Source organism: Pseudorca crassidens, chromosome 15 (genome assembly GCF_039906515.1).
Source record: "Pseudorca crassidens isolate mPseCra1 chromosome 15, mPseCra1.hap1, whole genome shotgun sequence".
Lineage (NCBI taxonomy): Eukaryota > Metazoa > Chordata > Mammalia > Artiodactyla > Delphinidae > Pseudorca > Pseudorca crassidens.
In genome coordinates this window covers 48,864,436-48,872,993 of record NC_090310.1, presented here as the reverse complement: position 1 = coordinate 48,872,993, position 8,558 = coordinate 48,864,436, and positions in this window count along the sequence as shown.

Here is an 8,558-nt window from a genome sequence, read left to right as displayed (position 1 = left end):
TGCATTTTTTTTTTTTTCAGCAATGCATTTTAAATTCCCTTTGTGGACTTTCTCAACCTCAACTTTCTTCTAAACTTTCTCAAATTCAGCCTATTTTTGTCTTCTGTTTTAGGAACTTTGCTTCCCTGATCACATCCGTACAGTTTACCTTTTGAGATAGCCTTGGATTCTTAAATTCACAAAATGCCAACTGGTTACCCATACTGGCACTTGTATCATATGTATTTGATTGTATACCATCATCATATGACATTAAAAAAATATTCAAGATTTTCTTATCTCTCGCTTTCTGAATAGAAACTAATTCCTTTGTTCTCCCAAGACCCCTGTGGTGGAAATCATCAAAAGATTTACACCCTCCAGTAAGTGTCTCTATGCTGACATTTAGAATCCATGTTCCTTTACACAGGAAGTGAGTACAACTCTACTAGAGGCTCCAATCAGCCCAGATTCCCCATTATCTCCTCGTTTCACCCAGTTAGTTATCAAAGGGTCAGTAAAGGGGGACGTGCACATAAAGCGAACATCGTGCCTTTAAGAAAAATCTCCCTGCTAGTGCCTTTCAGGATGTTGCTTTTGATCTTAAGAATGCATTGCCTCAGAAGGATACAGGATGTGGAGGCAAATGTCACAGTAAATAATCTGTGAATTGTCTCTTGGTACCCTGAGCAAAGGCTCAGACCCCAGGCGTTTCTCTCTCATGATGCTCTAGAGGAACTTCCAAGTCTAGCAGAGCCGTATTGCAAGATAAATTGGGGAATCTTTCTTTTCCCGCTGACTGGGCTCCTTCAGTCGTGACAAGCCCAAGTGGAAGATGCCTTTGGGACTGAGGGTTGGTGCAGAATGACAGTATAACCAGCCAATGTGACTCAGGAAGAGGACATCCAGGTATTTTTGTCCTGGGATAAACACACTCACACATTTGCACACCTGACTGGGGACTCTAATATTCAGGAAGGAAAATTCCAAGTTAAGTTTGTGAAAAGATAAGAAAATGTGTATGAGGCTTTTGGTCGGTTTCCCTGGAAGCAGAGCCTGAGATGAGGGTTCTGATGCATGTGGTTTATTGAGGGAGGGCTCTCAGGAGTAGTCAGGGGAGCAGAGGAAGCAGCAGGAAGAGCTGAGCAAGGATGTGGTCTTCTCTGGAGACGAACCTCAGCTGGATCACACGGGGGGCTCCAGAGCATAAATTAAACCTGAGTTGGTCCCACCTTGAGGCTTGTGATGGGCCCTTTGTATCTTTGCAGGCCACTCCAAGGGTGGTGATACAGAACCTCTTTAGTGAGACCACTCTGTTATGGCAGAAACCAGACTGCAGAGAAGAGTGCAGCCTGGAGCTATTCAAGAGTACTGCAGCCAGGGGATGGGTACACTGTCTGCATAAAGGGAACTTGGGTAGCATCCCCTACACCTGAAGTAACTTTACGCTTTCAAATTTGTGTACCTGTGGATGGAGAGCATCTACCTGTCTGTCTGTCTATCTATCTATTATCAAACTTATATTTGTAGACCTACCTGCAATCTATCTCAGGCTTTCCTTAAATGTTGCTGTCCTTACAGATTATTTCCATTTATTCCTGTGTACCTATAACTACCTCTCTAAATGACATTTTTAAAAGCAAGTTAAAATGTAGCATAGTTGTATTACACAATTGTACAATACACTTTTTGTTCCTCTGTTATGCTAAACTGAAAAAAAAAAAAAGACTTGAATGTTGCTAATGTCGGCTAATAGGACAGAATTGCATCTCAGCTATGAGAAGAAAATGTATCCTTTTCTGGATTGTCATAATTAATAGCCTAAGCATTTGGTTTGCAAGATGTTATAGTCTAAAGAGGACTATCGCTATATGTAAGATATAGCCATTAAACAACGCAATTGATTCTCAAAAACTGTCTACAGAAATCATCCTTAAAAATTTGATATTCTCTCTATAGTCCTGGGCCTGGAAGTGAGGAAGTCGTCTGCCATTCTACTCACTGCTGCTCTTTCCAGCCCATCCCCCTCCCTGTTCCCTAAAACACCAGGGGTGAATTTCACATTACATCAGTTGTCTGTTGCCACAACTATGCTGCATACAAAACAAGCCACCTCGAAAACCAGAGGCTTAAACTGATGAGCATTTTTTAAGTTATCATGTCTTCAGGTTTCTGGTTTAGGCTGATGTATTAGTTATTTACTTCTGTGTAACAAATTATCCCCAAACTTAGCAGCTTAAAGCAATACACATTTATCTTCTCACAGTTTCTCTGAGTCAAGAATCTGGTGCAGTTTAGCTGGGTCCTCTGGCCCTGAGTCTCTACAGGATGCAGTCACTGTCTTGGCCGGGGCAGCCATCATTTCAAGGCTCATCTGGGGGGTCGATCCACATCCAAGGCTCCTCATGTGAGGGTTGGCAGTCTTCATGTTCTCGCTGGAAACATCACTTCCTCGCCATGTGGTCTTCTCCACAGGGCTACTCACAAGAGTTTGAGTAGTTTGCTTCTGCCAAAGCAAGGGTTATGGGAGAGAAAGCAAAAGAATGAGCAAGACAGAAATCACAGTCTTCTGTAACCTAATCTTGGAAGTGGCATTTCATCACATTGTATTCTATTCATTAGAAAAAAGTCACTAGGTCCAGCCCACACTCAAAGGAAGGGAGATGCATAAGGATGTGGATACCAGAATCATGGGAAGCCATCCAAGGTACTGCCTACTACGACCATGCTCAACTGGTTATTTTCCTCTAGTCTTGACTGGACTCGTTGTATATCTGTATATCTCAGCTGCTGTTGGCTGATCAAGGTGGTTTTGGCTGTGGTGACTTTGCTCTCAACCTGTGTCGTTCATCCTCTAGAAAATTAGCTGGGCACATTCTCCTGGTGCTGGCAAAGGCATAGGAGAACAGATAGAAACACCAAATGACTCTTGAGGCTCGGGCTTAGAACTGCTACACCATTTCTTTTACTACATCCTATTGGCTGAACGATTCATAAGACCAGCCCAGATTCAATGAGTGGGGAGCTAGATTCCATACTTGACAAGAGAAGCTGCAGGGTCACATTCTAAAGGACTTGAATACAGGGAGGGCTAGAAAATAGGAGCCACTAACTCAATCCAACTGGTCCATGTCAGTAGAGTCTCTCACTTCATATTCTTGAAGCCATCATTCACCCACCCAAAGGGCACTACCCTTCTTTCTTGAAGTTTTTGTCACTCATTCTTACTCTATACAATGCTGTTCCTATTGAAATTCCTGGGAATGTTGATATCCACATAATTAGTGTTTCCCAGTGGAGGCACCAATGTCATTTTGGGGGAGAAAATTCTTCACTTATGTTAAACTATCCCTTGGTTTGTAGGGCATTTGACTTCCCTGAATCCTGCCCTCTAAATTCCAATAATGCTTCCAGATTTGGAAATGTCCCAGCAGAGAGAAAGGTCACAGATAAGCAAGTGGAGGAGTCTAGAATTATCCCTGTGCTACTGAATTAGAGTCCGAGACATCAGTAGAATTCACATTTAGCTTAATATAGATACAGATGGCTGCATATAGAAATGTTTATAGATATGGGTGTATATGTATATTATATGTGTATGCTTGTATATGTATAGGTATATACATATATGTATGATGTATATGCACATGTGTATATCTGTATACATATGTGTGTGTTTGTGTGTGTATATATATATATTTTGTGTGTGTGTGTGTGTGTGTGTGTGTGTGCTGTCAGCTCAGAGGCCCTAGAAACAACAACATTGTTGTAGCAATGAGCAAACCTAGGACTCAGATCTTGATTTCTAATGCCATTCTGCAATAAAAGGAACCAGAGCTCCTTTGAAAAATGGCTGATTCTAGACCTGGAACAGGAAACATACAAGTAAGTCTGGAGGATATTGTAGACCTAGAAAGTAAGTGCTAAAAACTGATCAAAACCCTCCATAATGATGGGGATATAGCAAAGGAATACAGGAACCAAACAAAAAGAGCTCCCAAGGCTGGAATAATTTGAGTAACAAAATAAGCAAAGTAGTATTGGATTATAACACAAAGTATAAAATAAATATACACTTGCCCATACTGATATAAATAAATATTAGATAAGTAAACAAAAGGAGGAAAATAGACAAATCTCTCATGCAGAATTCCAAATAATTTATGTTGCTACTCTGCCCTCCAGTATAACTTCTCATTCCTTAAGTGTGGGCTGAACAAAACGACTTTCTTCCCAAGAGTAGAGAGTGGAAAGGGTGGGAAAAGTGGAGAAACATGACAAACATGATCTACGTCAGGTCATTAAGGTCCACATCAACAGTGGTCAGCCATGTGGACAGCATGCTCCCTTGATATAGTGTGAGGAGAAGGGTGTTTTTCTCTGCAAAGTGGGTCTTCCCCACAAACCCCATAATAATCCCATTCTAATCATGAGAAAAACATCAGTCAAATCCCAATTAAGAGACATTCTAAAGGTGCCTGTTGAGTATTCCTGAAGGTTGTCAAGTTCACCAAAATCAAGGAAAGTGAGAAACTGTCACAGCCAAGAGGAGCCTAAGGAAACATGACAACTAAATGCATTGTGGCAGGTGTCCTGAACAGGATCCTGGAACAGAAAAGGAATGTCAGGTCAAAACTAGGCAATATCAATAAAGTGTGGGCTTTAGTTAATAATGATCTGTCAATACTGGTTTGTTAATTGTGACAAATATACCATACTCATGTAAGAGGTTAATAATAGGGGAAACAGGGTGTGGGATATATAGAAACTCTCTGTACTAACTTCATAATTTTTAAGTAAATCAAAAAATACTCTAAAATTAAAAAGTTTATTTTAAAAATGCCCTAACACGTTTTCTTTCTTTCCTTTTTTTTTTTTTGAGTTTAGAGTTCCTTTTTTAAATAATTGAAGTATAGTGGATTTACAATGTTGTGTTACTTTCAGGTGTACAGCAAAGTGGTTCAGTTATACATATGTATATATCTATTCCTTTTCAGATTCTTTTCCCTATAGTTTATTACAAAATATTGAGTGTAGTTCCCTGTGCTTTACAGTAGGACCTTATTGGTTATCTATTTTATATATTGAAGTGTGTTAATCCCAAACTCCTAATAACCCTAACACATTTTCAACACCCGCCCCCAGGTGAGTGACAGCACTCTTGTTTGAAAGATACTGACATTGATATCCCTGTCACTTCCTTAACCTCTTTTCTGCCAGTGATCTTGTCCTCTACCCCCACCTCCCACCTCAGCCATTTCCACCAGTGGTCACACCCCAGACATTTTCATCCTGAGCAACGAAAGGATCTCATGTCCTCAGTCTCAAGCATCTCTCTCCCTTCTCCAGTAATTTTCTGCTCCAACAATTCTTCAGCCCCTGGGTCAGGACCTTTGCTCTTACCAATTTTGCTCTGTCCTCAAACCCCTTCATGACCTTGTATCCCTATTTAACTGGCTTAAATTCTAGAAACAATCATTAGAATTGCTCCCTTGGATATACTCTTAATTCCTTTGTTTCTCTCTTGCTTTGACCTGCCCTCTTGGCAAAACTCCAGCCATAACTTAATTAGATTCTCCACCAATTCACCTTATGTACCCATGTAGCTGAGTACAGCTGGCCTGTAATACTGCCTGGCAATAATGCCTTACTTGCCTACTCACTGTACTCTCTTGCTCTCTTAGACAACTGTTTCATGCTTTCTCCTCTCTTCTCTAGCCTTCAACACAGCTTTTTGTCTTGCTGATAATATATCTCCTTGTTTCAGCTGATAATATATCTCCTTGTTTCCGTGAGAAAATAGAAGCATTCGGAAGAGAACTTACATTAGTTCCCATCATCATCTTTACCTACTCACTGCATCTGTACCCATTAATCCTATTTTCTCCCCTGTTATTGTGGAATAATTCATCAGGTTATCCACTAAGGCTAACCTTACTCTTAAGTACCATATTCTTTCTTTAAAAGTATAAGGTAATTGTTTTCTCCCTCTCCTGCTTCATCAGTTTTTTCCTCCCTCCTGGATCCTCACCATCAGTGTTCCTAATATGTTGTTATTTCCTCCAACTGAGAAACAAACCCTCTTGATCCACTTCTCCCACCATCAGCTCCTGCTCCATTTTTCCCTTCCCTTTACAGCTGCACTCCTTTCAAAAGTGTCCAATACTCTGTCTCCCCAGTTGCTCACTTCTCATTCTCTCTTAAACCCACTCCAAGGAGGCTTTTTCTCTACTGCTCCACCAAGATCAACTCAAGCTCAGTGTCACTGGTGACCTCCTTGTTTCTAAACCCTATGGTGGATCCTTGGCATATAGTTTGCACATTTGATCACTTACCCCTCCTTGAAACTCTTTCTTCTTTTGGCTTCTAGGACTTCACACATTTAAGGTTTTCTTCCTACCTCATTGGCAGCTCCTTCTCAGCCTCTTGTACTTGTTTTCTTATATTGATATCTTTCCAGTCTCTTAACACTGGAGAATCCCAAAGCTCAGAATGTATACCTCTTCTCTATCCAGCTACACTTACTTTCTATGTGACCTCATTCAGTTTCTTTGTTTTAAAAACATCTGTATACAAGTGATCTCAAATTTATATCTGCAGTCTGTACTTCCGCTCTGAACTCCAGACTCACACATTCAACTGCCTACTTGACTCTCCACCTCAATACCTAATAAATATTGCAAACCTAATATGTCCTCCTGATACTCCCCCACCCCCTTCCTCAGCTCTGTCCTCCCAGAGACTTTCCATCTCAGTAATGAAAATCCCATCCTTCCAGTTGCTCCATCTAAATGCTGGGTATCAATGGACCTTTCTATTTTGCTCATAGCTCAAGCTTGTGCCATCAGCAAGTTCTGTTACTCTACCTCCGAAACACCCCAAATTCCAACATTTCTCATCATATCCTCTACTACCACGCTGGACCAAGTCATCATCATCCCTTAGCTGGACTGGTTTCATAGCTTGCTAACTGATTTCCAAGCATCTAATGGTGCTCCCTTTAGTCTGTCCTCTACAGAGGTAACAGCTTTCTCCTAATGAACAAGTCTAATCCTGTCACATCTATGCTCAAAACCCTCCAGTGGGCCCCCATCTCTCCAGAGTTAAAAACCAATGTCATTACAGTGGTCTAGAAGCCTGTAGAATGTCTTTGATCAAATTTTTTTACAAAGCTTCCAACACCGGGCCTTCTCAGTGTTGCATACTTAAACTTTGTGTAAGTGGTTGGTGCCTTTGTAAGAATGAGAATGCTCTTATCCCCTTTGGCAGATCCTTGCACCAGAGCTCACCCCTTGGCGCGTTGAGAGCTGGCTGGATGACAGCCCTCATACCTGCTACCTTGTTTGGTGTCTTTGTGCAGTGTGCACATGGCACAGCTGTTCCAGCTCTACCCAGCATCCTCCTATTACCTCTATGCACTAATTTCCTATCACTCTTTCCTGAATTGAATCTGCCCAGCCACTGGCCTCCTTGTTCTTTGGACCTGACAGGCATACTCCCACCTCAGGAGCTCTTTTCACTACCCCGAATTCTTTCTTCAGGTATTTTATATGTACGTGTGTGTGTGTGTGTGTGTGTGTGTGTGTGTGTGTGTATCAGGTTCACTCCTTTAACTGCTTCAGGACTTTGATCAATGTCACCTCTTTAGTGAGGTCTTCCATGGCTCCCTATTTTAAATTGTACTCATTTCTTTCGCTAATCTCTTGTCTTCTTCCTATTAATTTTTTTCTCCATAACACTTATAGTCTAATATATTACATATTCCACTTAAATTTTTATTTATTTGACTATACTTTCTACTGAAGATATTCCCCATGAAGGCAGAAATATATATATATATATATATATATATATATATATATATATATATATATATATATATATAAAATGCAGAGACTTTTTTAATATAAAGGATATACCAGTTCTCCCTCTAAGCCATTCTCCTCCACTAGGCAAAAATTCTTTTCTTCCCTAGTGTTCCAGATGTGCCTGAATATATTTTCTTGTGCTCTGTCAAATGCGTCTTTCTTATCTGCCACATACACCCATTGACGTCACTCGCATATATTTCTCCTCTATTTCTTAAAGGGGATCCCTAGCATGATTAATTGGGGGGGAAACTTCTACTATATAAATATATCAGTAAAGAGTGAAATTGGAAACATTTCATTTTTTAAGCCAAGTACATGCATCCATTTCTGAGAGTGAAACTTTGTGAAAATCTCCAAAGATAATGGGAAATATAAGCAAAATGGTATTTGAAGATGATTTCAATATGAAGTAACCCCAGTCAATAATAATAAAATGGTTGTTTCCTTTGATTTAGAATTAAGCATAAAGCAACCCTAATTGCCTTAATAGGCATCTAACTGGACTCCATCATCTTCTAAGACACGTAGACTCCATAACAGTGTTGCATTTTCCTCTTTGGCTATAAACTGTCAAGGGTGGAAAATGTGAGCTCTCTCTTTATTATCTTTGGCAAATCTCATTTCCTTTTTTTGTCAGGTGACTGTAGTGACTTTCTCTTGGTAGCACCTCTGGCTTTGCAAAGTTTGGCTTAACTTTCTTGATCTCTG